The sequence below is a fragment of the Anomaloglossus baeobatrachus genome, chromosome 1 (genome assembly GCF_048569485.1).
Source record: "Anomaloglossus baeobatrachus isolate aAnoBae1 chromosome 1, aAnoBae1.hap1, whole genome shotgun sequence".
Classification (NCBI taxonomy): Eukaryota; Metazoa; Chordata; class Amphibia; order Anura; family Aromobatidae; genus Anomaloglossus; species Anomaloglossus baeobatrachus.
The window spans coordinates 115,266,918-115,281,959 of NC_134353.1; positions in this window are offsets into that span (position 1 = coordinate 115,266,918).

The window sequence follows — 15,042 nt, forward strand, 5'->3', positions numbered from 1 at the left end:
TGATGCGGATTTTGGTGCGGATTTTTTTTTTCCCAATTTTAAAGCCAAAAGCCGGATGAAAATCCGCAACAATACTTGACATGTTGCAGATTTTTCCGGATCAAAATCCGCACCAAATCCGCCGCGGAAAAATCCGCAGCATGGGCACAGCATTTCCAAAATGCCATAGAAATGGCTGGGAAGTGCCGCTGCTGCAGATTTTCAGGAAATCCGCGGCTTTTCCGCGAGAAATCCGCAGCAAAATCCGCACATTTTCCGCAGCGTGGACACATAGCCTTAGCTGCTGGAATTGCTTTTCTTCCAGTCGCAGTGAGTGCCCCCTGGTCCTTAGTATTGTCTTTGGAAGAAATAAGTCATGTGCCAGTCCTTTGTATTGAACACACCTGTATTTATACATATAAATGAGATCTCCTCTGAGATGTCTTTTTTCTAAACTAAACATATCCAACTTTTCTAACCTCTCATCATATGGGAGGCCTTCCATTTCTTGCAATAATCTAGTTTCCCGCCTTTGAATTGAGTTTATCTTCTGAATGTCCTTTTAAAGTCTGGAACCCAAAATTGGATCCCATATTCTAGATGTGGCATTACCAGTGATTTATAGAAGGGTAACAATATGTTTGATCACGTGATCTATTCTCTCTTTTTTTACACCTTAAAATCTTGTTTGCTTTAGCAGCTGCTGCCTGACATTGAGTGCTGCTGCTCAGCTTATTTGTAATGAGAATACCCAAGTCCTTCTCCTGTTCTGTAGTCCAGAGTTTACTTCTATTTAATCTATATACGCAGTTATAGGATTACTCCGTCCTAGGTGCATTACTTTACATTTATCAACATTAAATCTCATTTGACAAGTGTCTGCCCATTCAGACATCTTATCCAGTTTGTTTTGTAATATTGTACTATCAAGGTCAGTTTTTAATATCCTCAGCAAACACTCCTACATTACACTCAATTGCATCCACAAGGTCATTAATAAAGAGATTAAAAAAAATTGGTCCTAGCACAGATCCACTGCTGACTATAGCCCATTTAGAATATCTGATGGACCATCAATATTAAAGGGAACCTGTCAGCAGAAATGTCCCCTAAAACCTAACAGATTCCCCCTCTGCAGCTCCTGGGCTGCATTCTAGAAAGGTCCCTGTTATGATTGTGCCCACTTTCTGACCGAAAAAAAGTGTTTATAAAGTTGTACCTTTTTGGCTTCTGATTCTGTAAATCCGTCACGGGGGCGGGCTGCCTGATGGCCGTTATTCTGCCCCCTGGTCCTGTATGCCGCCCCCATCGCCGATTTCTATACTTCTGGACGCCGCCCACTGCTCCAGCCATCCCCGCGCATGCCCAGTGCCCATCTCTCGGGGATGAGCACTGTGCCCAGCGTCACCGCTGGTGACGTGCACGCAGGGTTAAGATTATGGGCGGTGCTGTGATGTTTATTCCTAAGCAACCGCCCATAATTGCGGGACCGCGCTTTCCCCCTCGGCCTGCTTCTTTCTGCGCAAGCGCGCTGCTGCTGACCTCACTTCGCCTCCTTCCCATCTTGCCCCGAGGCAGGAAATAGATGGGAAGAGCGCGGAGCAGTGACTACACCGAAAGCGCGGTCCCGCGATTATGGGCGGTTGCTTAGGAATAAACATCACAGCACCTCCCATAATCTTAACCCTGCGTGCACGTGACGCTGGGCACAGTGCTCATCCCCGAGAGATGGGCAATGGGCATGCGCGGGGATGGCTGGAGCAGTGGGCGGCGTCCAGAAGTATTGAAATCAGCGATGGGGGCGGCATACAGGACCAGGGGGCAGAATAACGGCCATCAGGCAGCCCGCCCCCGTGACGGATTTACAGAATCAGAAGCCAAAAAGGTACAACTTTATAAACACTTTTTTTCGGTCAGAAAGTGGGCACAATCATAACAGGGACCTTTATAGAATGCAGCCCAGGAGCTGCAGAGGGGGAATCTGTTAGGTTTTAGGGGACATTTCTGCTGACAGGTTCCCTTTAAAGGCCTCCCTGTATCTAATTCAAATAATCCTATAAAAACTCAGGAAGTAACGCCCAAATAAAAAAGAAAAATCTTTATTGACCAAACATGTGGTTAAAAAAATAGATGGGTATTAAAAACAAGGGAGGATGTTAAGGAAGGCTAAAATCATACATGAAACAAAAAAAAAAAGTTGCAGCAATTAAACACTAGAACAGGGTAATATACAGAGGAAATATTCAAGTTGAAAAAAATATTTAAAAAATTCAACAATTAACATGAGTAAAGCAAACACACACACACACACACACACACACACACACAACACCAAAATCTAATATATAAAGCTGAGTATGTGTGTGTGTCCGCTAAATGAATTTGCATCGTCGCATTTACAATCGCGAAATTTTGCACAGACGCCCCATGTGATCCAGGGAACGTCATAGACTAGGTTTTGACGTGAAAATATAACCCCCGCGCTTTACAGTATCTCTCCAAAATCCAAAATCCTGCCTCTATTAAACTGAATGGAGGTGGGAGCTACTGGCTATTAATTGCAACTGTCAGTGGTTGCTATAGAAACAAAATCAACTGTTAGTATAAAGCCTGCTTTACACATTACGATCCAGCATACGATATCGGATGCGATCTTAACCGCCCCCATCGTATGTGCGGCATGTTCAATTTGTTTCATGTGCCGCACAAACGATTAACCCCCGTCACACGTACTTACCCGTCCATACGATCTCGCTGTGGGCGGCGAACGGCCACTTCCTGGAGTGGGAGGGATGTTCGGCGTCACAGCGACGTCACGCGGCAGGCGGCCAATAGAAGCGGAGGGGCGGAGCTGAGCGGCACATAAACATCCCGCCCACCTCCTTCCTTCCGCATTGCTGGCCGGGAGCCGCAGGACACAGGTAAGATCTGTTCATCGTTCCCGTGGTGTAACACACTGCAATGTGTGCTACCCCGGGTACAATGAACAATCTGACGTTCAATTCTAGAGAACTGAACGATGTGCGTGCGATGAACGTTTTACCGTTCAATCGCAATCGCACGTACCTGTCACACACTGCAATGTACCTCACGATGCCGGATGTGCATCACTTACGATGTGACCCCGCCGACACATTGTAAGATACATTGCAGCGTTTAAAGCGGGCTTAAGAAGCTTATATCTGAGGTAATAAGATGTCAGTGGTGAGATGGATAGAGAGAGACAGAAAGAGACAGCCAGACAGAGACAGACGTGGAAAGAGACAGACAGAGACAGACGGGCAAAGAGAGATGGGCAAAGAGACAGACATAGACAGAGACAGACCTGGAAAGAGACAGACGGGGAAAGAGACAGACGGGGAAAGAGACAGACGGGGAAAGAGACAGACGGGGAAAGAGACAGACGGGGAAAGAGACAGACAGAGACAGACGGGCAAAGAGAGATCAGCAAAGAGACAGACCTGGACAGAGACAGACCTGGAAAGAGACAGACGGGGAAAGAGACAGACCGGGAAAGAGAGACAGACAAAGACAGATGGGGAAAGAGAGAGACAGACAGACACACACATAGAAACAGACACAGAGATAGAGAGAGACAGACAGACACAGAGATGGAGACAGATACAAATACAGACAGAGAGATAGAAACAGACAGACAGAGACACAGACACAGACAGCGACACACAGACAGAGACTGGGAGAGACCAACTTCCCTTGCTATGGCTGATGGGGTCACCCCTTTGGCCTTCATCTGGACAACCTGCTGCCGGAGGATTTCAATCACTTTGGAATGGCACACCATTTTTGCAAAGTCAGTGCAAACTGGAAAGTTAGGCTGATATTTAGGCCTCTTTCACACGTCTGTGAAAAACCACGCACGTTTTTCATGGACGTGTCAGAGGTGCATTTTGCCCTTAGTGAGCCGTGTATATGTCACACGTGTGTTCTCCGTGATAACACACGGAGAACGGGAACTTTCTGCTCACCTATCCCTGGCGTCGCTGTCCGTGGTGCTGATCTTCGGTCTCCGGTCCTGCCGACTCACTGCTGCTGCAGCTTCTGGCCGCAGTGAAGTGAATATTCAATGAGCATAATGAGCGACGGTCGGAAGCAAGTGACAGCAGCGGCAGAGACAAGAGGGTTGGAGAAAGTGAGTAAAGTTTTTTTTTTTTTTTCTCAAACACGTGTGTTTTCTCTGGCGCGTGTCACACGGAACACCTCCGTGTGGTCCGTTTGCGTTCCGTGTGATACCCGTGATGCCGGAGAAAACCAGACATGTTGATGTGTGGAGCACACGGACACACATATGCTCCACACGTACACACGGTCCATGGCAGAACACGCACGTGAGCGCAGATCCATTGATTTTAATGGGTCTACATGTGCCCATGTCTCCGGTACGTGAGGAAACGGACCAAACACATACCGGAGACACGAACGTGTGAAAGAGGCCTTAAATAGGGTTTGACAGAAAATGATGGAAATTAGCACCAGGTGCCAGATTAACACCAGCAAGTTGCTGGTATCTCAAAGCGTTCTCTAATTTTGATCAGTGTTATTTTTAATTTATCTTATTTACATTTTAAGTATGTGCTTTGGGTATAAATTCAATTTATGAAATAAGCTTAAAATACTTCTAGTTTACTCATGTTAGGATATAATCACATAGGACTACAGAATGACCTTAACATGTAGAAAATTGTGTGTTGTTCTCCAATTTTGATCTCCAGTGTATATCCAAATGGAGAAAGAGGTAAAACACTCTATAAACACTTGGAGAGATGCTGGAAAGCTGAAAAGCAATGTGACCAAAACCAAAGTTGGTATAAGGGAGGAGGGCATAGAGCAGTGAGTGATGGCCTGTGAAGCACCCCTAACGCACATTTTGACACATGCGAAACCTTCATTTGGGGAGCTTCACAGACCACCACACATGTCTCTATGCCCTCCTCCCTTATACTAACTTTGGTTTTGGTCACATTGCTTTTAACCCATTTAGAGAATGTACCATTTACAATGAGTCTTTGTCTTTTAGCCAATTCTTTACCCATCTGCAAATAATTTCCCCTAGTCCCTGCTTCTGAAGCTTCAGTATAAGGCTGTTCTGTGGCACAGTATCAACTGTCTTTGCAAAGTCCAGATAAATCATATCAGCTACATTACCAATATCCAGATTTTCACTTACCACCTCATAGAAACCCAACATACTGTTTAGACACAACTTATCGTTCATGAATCCATGCTGGTTTTCAGTTATTATATTATCTCTGCAATATATTTTTGCATGTCATCTCTTATAATGCCCTCAAAAACGTTTCACACCACTGATGTCAGAATTACTTGATGGTAGTTGACTGGATCCACTTTATTACCCATCTTAAATATCGGTACCACATCAGCAATCCTCCAATCCAGCCCTGTTACAAGAGAGTCTAAGAAGATGACATAAAGTGGTCTGTCTAATACTGAGCTCAATTCCCTCAATATCTGGGGATGAATTCCATCTAGTCCCAGGACATTTGTTTAATTTGCTCAATAATACTTGCCACTGAAATGGTGTGAAGATAAATTCAAAATTTTATTTGTACTCAGGTTATAGACCTTTTGGTCAAAAATTTGACCTTCATCAGTATTGCCTGGAGACTTCTGTGAGAGGATCATTTGGATGCAGCATCCACCGCTTTATAAGGAACTGTACAAGTAAATTTGGAATTTATCTTCATACATTTTAGAGCAAGGATCATTGACTTCACATAATGGGTTTAAATCTGATTTGAGCACCATGAATGGTGAAAGTGCCACGGTTTCATTTCAAACTATTTAATTTGCTCAGACAAAGGAGTACTTGTTCTTGAGTTAAATTAGTTATATCAGGAGGTGAACTTTTGTTTTTGCCTTGTTGAGTCATACCTGGAGCACTCTGTTCATTGGTGAAGATGTATGAAAACTGCCTTTTTAATATCTCAGGCTTTTCTTTTTCTTCTATAATTATTGCAGCTCAGGCAATCAACAAGCTTTTCAGCTACGGACACTTCCGCAGCCATCACAGCCATGCCGAGTACTGGCATGACTGTGAATGGCTGGCCACATGGCGTCATCGGGTCTATATGGGACACGGTGATGTGATGCTCGGTACACACTGTCCTCTGGAAAACAAAAGCAAAGTAAGTCCCACCTACATATCGAACACTTTCACCCTTTAGTGCCTTTCATGGTACATCATAGGACTTGAAGGGGTTAAAGTTATGGATTGTTTCCTTTTCTTTGTCAGAGCCTAAAGCTGCAGAACTTTATAGTACTCTGCCTCTGAATCTAACATCTGTAAATACTCTGCCCCATATCTGATAATCAGATATTCTTTTGATGGTCATGTTTCCTGCTTTATAATATGTGTAGTCACCTTTCCCATATACATCAGCTACCAGTGCCTCAAGGTCTTATCATTTATAGTTACAGTGGCATGCAAATGTTTGTGCACCCCTGGTCAAAATTACTGTTAAAGTGAGCAGTTAATCAATTCTGAAATGATCTCTAAAAGGCATAAAGTTAAAGGGGTTGTCCGACATAACAAAAATTTTTGAGTTTAAGCTAATCTGTGCTGTATTGTCATATAAATCACCCCTACATTGTTATTTTTTGTTTTCTAACTTTTGTTCCTCTTGAATTCACCCTTTATTCTCTGCAGCGCTCTGTTTACATTTAGCTCTAGCAAACTGACCACTTCCTGTGCAAAACCTCAGTCAGAGCTGACACCGCCCGGCCTCACTGTGCAGCCCCGCCCCAGTGTCCAGCCTCGCCCCCCCTGCCCACCCCCTGCACACACATTCCCTGTCAGTATATTCTGCCCCAGCACTGACCTGTTATCACTACAGCATTGCAAATAACAGCCCCACATCGGGCTCTGCACCGCATACACACATCAGGCTCTGCACCGTATGCACACATCGGGCTCTGCACCGCATACACACATCGGGCTCTGCACCGCATACACACATCAGGCTCTGCACCGCATACATATATCCGGCTCTGCACTGCATACACACATCAGGCTCTGCACCGCATACACACATCAGGCTCTGCACCGCATACACACATCAGGCTCTGCACCGCATACACACATCAGGCTCTGCACCGCATACACACATCAGGCTCTGCACCGTATACACACATCAGGCTCTGCATTGCATACACACATCGGGCTCTGCATTGCATACACACATCGGGCTCTGCACCGCATTCACACATCAGGCTCTGCACCGCATAAACACATCAGGCTCTGCACTGCATAAACACATCAGGCTCTGCACCGCATACACACATCAGGCTCTGCACACACACACGGCGCTCTGTACCGACCCCCCCCATAGGGAACACATGTAGGGAGTACATACTCACCCGTCCTCGGTCCCCGCCGCTCCTGCACGTTCGCACGCTGTCTGTGCTCTGGACATATCAGCACAGTAGTGACGTCACCGCTGTGCTGAAGAGAGCACAGACAGCGGGGCAGTGATGAGAAGCGCAACGCTCCTTCTCATCAGCGCTTTCAAATATACCGGCATCTGTGATCTGTGATGCCGGTATATTTGAATGTGTGATCCTGAGCAGGGGCCCGGTGCTGGCGCTGACACCACGGCAGCCGCCGCCAGACCCCGCCCCCAGGTCACGGACCCCACAGCAGTGCAGGGGGAGGTTGCGGGGAGAGTATGGGGTGCAGGGGAATCTGTGGGAGGGTGCAGGGACGGGGGCGGGGACTCCACGCACTGAAGCCGCCCAGCAGGGAGGCGACATGCTGTTTCCAGATTTGCATGTCAACATGGCCCTGCCCATGTTGACATGAAATGACCGGAAGCAGCAAAATCGCGGCAGGACCAGTCACATAACCACTCTGAGCCGGTGGAGAGGGGCTGACAGCAGGGCAGGTAAGTGGTCTCTATCTACTTACCTGCCCCAATGTAGCCCAATAGGGTAATAATAAAAAAACTCAAAATAAGCCGGACAACCCCTTTAAAGATGACACATTTCCTTTGTATTTTAGGTGAAAAATATATATATTTTTTCTTTTATATTTTAAAAATTTCAAAAAGGAAAATGAGTTGATGCAAAAGTTTGGACATACTTGGAGATTTTGTGTGCTCAGATAACTTTGACCAAGGTTTTAGACCTTAATTAGCCTGTTAGTGTTATAGCTTGTTCATCATCCTTAGGAAAGGCCAGGTGATACAAATTTCAAAACTTTATAAAAACCCAGCCTCCCCTATCCTTGTGCCAAAAAAAAGCAGCCATGGGTTCTTGCAAGCACCTGCCTAGCACTCTGAAAATGAAAATGGTGGAGGACTACAAAGCAGGAGAAGGCTAGATATAGATAGCAAATCAATTTCAAGTTGCCCTTTCCTCAGTTGGTAATTAAAAATTGGCAGGTAAAAGAAACAGTGGAGGTCAAGATAAGGTCTGGAAGACCCAGCAAACTTTCTCTGATAGCTGCTCATAGGATTATTAACAAGCAAGTTAGAACCACCACTTGACTGCAAAAGACTTTCTGGAATATTTACTGTAGCTGTGATGAGTAATTCCCGTCATTAGAAGCCTTGTGCCAGCACTGGAATCTGAGCTTTAGGCCTCTTTCACACGTCTGTGTCTAAACACGTACAATCCACACACACCGGGATGGTCATCCGTGTGCCACTCATGTTTGCATACATGTGACATCCGTGTAACGGTACTGGTAAAAAATACATGATACTGAAATTAATGTTTTTTTAATGTGTAAAAGATGTGCAAAGCAAAAATTCTAGGTAGAACAGGTAAAATAGAGATATAAAGAAAGAAAATAACAAAGAACATATAAAATAGAAAGAAAGAACAGATAGAATAGCTGAATAGATATAGAGATAGTTAGCTTTGCCAGCTGTTTTGCAGCATTTATATATTTTTTTAAAAAACAATGATGTGGGATCCCCCCAATTGTCATATCTGACACAGGAACAGCAGCAGCTGCAGGCTGCAACCAACAACTCTCTAGTGTACTTGGCTGGAACCAGGTGCCAACAGGGCAGAACAGGCTGGAACCAGGTGCCAACAGGGCAGAAAAGGCTGAAACCAGGTGCTAGCAGGACAGTATTGGAACCAGGTGCCAATAGGGCAGGACGGGCTGGAATCAGGTATGAGTAGGACAGGACTGGAACCAGGTGCCAACAGGGCAAGATGGGCTAGAACCAGGTACCAGCAGGACAGGACTGGAGCCAGGTACCAACAGACAGGATGGGCTGGAATCAGGTACTGGCAGGACAGGTCTGGAACCAGGTGCCAACAGGGCAGGATGGGCTTGAATCAGGTACAGGCAGGACAGACCAGTGCACGGTACGACAGGTCAAACAGGACAGGACAGGCAGGTACAAGCGGGACAAAATGGGCAGGTGACCTAACAACTAACTAGACTGAACGCAACTGATTAAGAACTGAAGGCATTGAACAGGAACCTCCCTTAGTGGGAGCGTTCCCTAAATACCCAGTGCTTCTCAGAGATAGGCTGAGTCACTTTTTGGGAGTGGCCCTTTAAGAGAAGGGCAGTGGTGCACGCGCATGCCCTAGAAGCACTCCCAGTGGCCCTGTACCACGTGCACAGGCACCGGGAGGGGGAAGCTGGAGGCACCCACCTGGAGGAGTACAGGGACACCAGGTAGCATGGAGGGAGCTGGCCAAGGCGGTGCGTAAGCGCGCTTTCCTGCGAAAAGGAGAGCTGGGGATGTAGGGATGCCAACACTACAATAGTTCTGGGCCACAAGCCACTTTACACCCCACAAACATGAACTCCAGTAAATTGATTACACAAGACCTCTTCTGTTGATCCTTCTCAACAGCCAAACACACAGCAACACTACTAATGCACCAAGTATGAGTACTACTATATTTCTTACTTATACACTAATTCCATCAACATAAACACAGTTCAAAACAGCAAAGGTATCTCTTTTTGTTTTTGGACCAGACAATTTATTGCAAAATAACTCATCTTAAATGGAGAACTCTACTTACAATCATGGCCGGCTTTAGGCATGTGCGACTTGTGCAGTCGCACAGGGTGCTGACGGCCATGCTTCAGGGGGGGCGCAGGCAGCAGACAGGTAAGAAGTCGTAAATTTCCTGGCTTCTCCGGTCCCAACACTGCGTTTTTACTGTAACCGCTGCTGGTTACTTACTTAGACGGTTAATTACTTAGCTTTATGTAGCTCCTGACCAGCCGGGCCCACCATCTTCACTGAGCCCCAGTCACAGCTGCAGTAGAGGTGCCCGGCGGTAACGCCTTCAGCCACAACTACGGTCATGACTAAGGATGCATGCGAAGTCCTTCTAGGGCATCGCATGCAAATTAGCGATGTGGTGGGGGAGGCACTGTGAGTGGAACAGAGCAGGGAGGCGGCGCGTCATCCCGCAGCCCAATGTGATGAGGTCAACACTCTGCACCTCATCACAATGCTGCGGGCAACGCGGAGCTGGCGAGCACGTGGCATCCGGCAAGGAGAGGTAGGCGCTCTATGAGCTGAAGATTGCCGGGGGTGTTGGGGGACCCACTGACTCCAGCCGCGGGGGGGTGCTGACTACAGCCGCAAGGGGTGGGGGGGTGCTGACTCCAGCCGTGGGGGGTGCTGACTCCAGCCGCGGGTGGTGGTGGGGTACTGACTCCAGCCGTGGGTGGTGGGGAGTGCCGCTGACTCCAGCCACGTGGTGATTGGGGGGCACTGACTCCAGCCACGGGTGGGGGGGATTGCTGACTCCAGCCCCGGGTCTTGGGGGCGCCCGCTGACTGCAGCCCCTGCCTTGCTTTAACTGGATGTGTGGAGGGCACACATCCAGCTGAAATGCATCACTGCTCAGAGAGGACACTGCAGGACGTGGGAGTCGGGGAGCGTGAGCAAAATGTTGTTGTTTTTTTTTTTGCAGTAGACAAACATACGAGGAGAGACCCAGGAAAGGCACATATACACAAGAAGGAAGAGATATATACCAGGAAAATAAGAAAATCACCATGAAATAAGAGTCATGAGAAAAGATGGATACACATATACAAAATGGAGTATGGGCTTAAATTATGCCAAGAAAGACGGCATGAGACAAGGAGTGATAAAGAAACGACGTAAGTGATTGCAGTAAAAAAAAATCAAGCTATCCAATGATTTAATAAATAAAATACAGCGATATACACGTCCTGACAGAAGTTCTGTCGCTTATCCATGTTGTCGCGAGCGGAGGAGGGGACGCTGCGCTCACCCACTGCTCGGGTTCGGCTGCTGCGGCTGCTGCTCGGTGGTGGTTCGAGCGGTGGGCCAGATCCCGGGGACTCGAGCGGCGTTCCTCTCCCGTGAGTGAAAGGGGGGTGGTTTGGGTTTAGGGATATTGTCCGTGACACCACCCACGGTTGTGGTGAGATTGGTGACACCACCGCTGCTCTGGACGGGGATCCCGGGAGCGATGACAGGGAGCAGCTTGGATGTTGGTTCTTCCCTCCGTGGGTAGGGGGTGTGTTGTCCCGGGGCCCGGTGAGGGAGGTAGGGATGGATGACAGGCAGGTTACGGGGCCTGGTGAGGTGCAGGGTCGCGGGGGCAGCGCTGTGCCGGACGGCACGGTGGTACTCACTCAGCCAATGATCAATGCAAAGTCTCCGGTAAAACAAATGGCTGGATGGACGGGTCCCACAGACGGCTGTGGTGTTTCTCCTCCCGGCAGGTTGATGGTGACTGCCTTTCTCTGCACCTGTGTTGTGTTACGGTTCCAATGGCTTCCCACCGGTAACCCGCTCCCCAGCTTGGATGGAGGCTGAGGGAGCCCCTTTTGCCCGCAGGCTCTGGCCCTGGGAACTGTAGCCTTGGCGGTGACTGGGACGCGAACACCTCGGCTAGGTGCTCCAGGTGGGCTTCATATGTTTGTGAGTACACAATCACATCATCCAAGTACAGCAAGACGGTCTCGAAATTTAGGTGTCCCAGACAGCATTCCATCAGCCGTTGGAAGGTCCCGGGGGCATTGCACTGCCCGAATGGCATGCTGTTGAACTCGCAGAGTGCCATAGGAGTGGCGAATGCAGTCTTCTCTCGGTCTTCTGGGGCCACAGCCACCTGTCAGTACCCGCTGGTGAGGTCGAGGGTGGAAAAGTAATTAGCGGTTCTCAACGCAGCCAGGGACTCTTCAATGCGGGGCAGAGAGTAAACGTCCTTGAGCGTTATCTGGTTAATCTTCCGGTAATCCACACACATCCGCATGGTGCCGTCCTTCTTCTTAACCAGCACCAACTGGGCGGCCCAGGGACTACAACTGTCCCTAATAACCCCTGCCTCCTTCATGTTCCTCAACATGTCCTTGGTACATTGGTAGTGTGCAGGGGGAATAGGCCTGTACCTTTCTTTAATAGGGGGTGTTCACCGGTGGGGATGTGGTGTTGGACCCCTTTAATCTGCCCAAAATCTACAGGATGTTTGCTAAAAACTCGCTCATACTCCTGTACCACCCGGTATACCCCTTCTTTGTGATGTGTAGGGGTATCATCAGTGCCCACGTGTAGCTCTCGGCACCACTCGTCTAACTTCCCCTGGGCTGGGTGAGTGCTGGAAGTAGGCGGTGAGATTGGGGAAACGGCCTCGTGGATGGTGTGGGGATCTAGAGTGAGCAACTTGGCAAGGGTAGCGTACCGGGGAAGCCTGACCTCTTCTTCCCCGCAGATCAGCACCCTCACGGGCACTCTCCCCTTCTTTACGTCTACCACCCCTCGGGCGGCCATTACTGTGGGCCAGTGTTCGGAGGGCATGGGCTCTATCATAGCGCGGTAGTCACGCCCCTGGGGCCGTACCGCTGCCCAACACCAAATCATCATCTCACTCCTGGGAGGCACAATCAAAGGGGCTGCATCCATCACTCTCACTCCTCCAATCTCCCTTCCTGTCGAGTTCACATGCTGGCAGTACATCAGGGCCCAGATCTCATGCTGCACAGCTCTCTGTCGGCTCCACGTTGATGTGGCGCCCAGCTGCTGCAATAGGGTCATCACATCACTCATACAGTGCTCCATCACATTAGTCCCTAGCACTACCTTCGGGTTATGATCACTGGATTCATTCATTATCACAATCATTCCCTGGTGCTGCAGTTCAGGTCGTCCCACGGTCATGGCCACTTGTTTGTACCCTACCTGCGTCAATGGGAGTCCATCAGCGGCAATCAGTGTCATCCTGGCGTCTGGTGGGGCTAGTTCGTCTTTTCCCCAATACCGTTGATACAGTGTGTATGGTATGGTGGTTACCTGTGATCCAGTGTCCAGGAGAGCCATCAGCGGGATACCGTCCACAGCCACGGGGATTATGGGTCGGGCTCCGATGTATTGGTCCCGCCAGTCTGGGGGGCCATGGGGTTCTACTCCTGAGGATTGGCCCGTGGCCCCAGGGGTTGCTCGTTTAACGGACACCGTCGGGAGTAGTGGCCGGGCTTGCTGTAACAAATCGGGGGTCCATACCGTGGGTCATTGGCCCTTCTCCGCTGCGGGACATCCTCGGGGCTGTCGGCGAGCTGCATCTTCGCCGGGGGCTGGGACCTGGTCGGAGGCTGGAGTGCGGCAAGGATCTTGGCAAGGTCCCCATCCATGCGACGGACTTGGGCAGCCAGTTCCTCCATCATGCCGCTTGGGGTTGCAGGTATCGGAGGTGTTGGGAGGACAGGGGCCACCACAACGGGAGCCGTCTCAGCTGGCCATGGGGCTGCCTCCGGGACTTCCGACGCTGGAGGCTGCAGAGCTTTAATGGCCCGTTCCTTTAACACGGCAAAGCCCACATCAGGGTGTTCCAGGGCCCAGAGCCGAATTTGTTTGCGGTCCTCCGAGGACCTCATCCCCTGTACAAACTGTTCCACTAGCATTTTGTTGCTGTCCGCATCGTTGATGGGGTCTACCCGCTTCAGTGTGTGGAGGGCGGTTTGCAGACGCAAGGCGTAGTCCCGAATGCTATCCGCGGGCCGTTGCCGGCATTGGTAAAACTGCATCCGCAACTCGGATTCGGTACGGGTCTCAAAGAAAGTCTGTAGCTTCTCAAAGATGGTGGCTACAGAGGACCGGTCCCCCTCGGCCCAGGTCTCCGCCTCCTGCTCAGCCGCGCCGGTTAGCTGCCCCAGCACTACCGCTGCACGTTGCTTATCAGTTAGGGGGTACAATTCCAGTAGCGGGCTAAGCTTCTTCCGGAAGACCTGCAACGCATCAGGTTTCCCATCGTACTGCGGCAGCCAGGCAGCTCCGGGCACATAGGGCAAGGAGAACAGCATCACCTGAGCGAGAGCTGGGGCCACGGCACCTCCCGCCAGTGCGGCCGTGACCTGGGTGGGCCCATTCCCATCCGCTGGTGCCACTGCGACTGCGACCGCCGCTCCTCCAGCGGCTTCGTCGGGCGCAGACATCTTGTTTCCGTCCCCCTTAGTCTTTTTCCGGCTCCTCCTCTACAGGGGCGGGGTTTTGATTTTCGCGCCTCCACTGCTCGAGGAGACGCTCGAGCGGGGACTTTTCGCGCCCAAAATGGCGGCTTCTCCAAATTTTCGGCCGGACACCTCCGGCGGTCACAAGGTGCACCTCTACCAGACGGCAGAGTGATAAGATCCTGTTCGTGACGCCAAGTTGTCGCGGGCGGAGGAGGGGACGCTGCGCTCACCCACTGCTCGGGTCCGGCTGCTGCGGCTGCTGCTCGGTGGTGGCTCGAGCGGTGGGCCAGATCCCGGGGACTCGAGCGGCGTTCCTCGCCCGTGAGTGAAAGGGGGGTGGTTTGGGTTTAGGGATATTGTCCGTGATGCCACCCACGGTTGTTGTGAGATTGGTGACACCACCGCTGCTCTGGACGGGGATCCCGGGGAGTATGACAGGGAGCAGCTTGGATGTTGGTTCTTCCCTCCGTGGGTAGGGGGTTGGTTGTCCCGGGGCCCGGTGAGGGAGATAGGGATGGATGACAGGCAGGTTACGGGGCCTGGTGAGGTGCAGGGTCGCGGGGGCAGCGCTGTGCCGGACGGCACGGTGGTACTCACTCAGCCAATGATCAATGCAA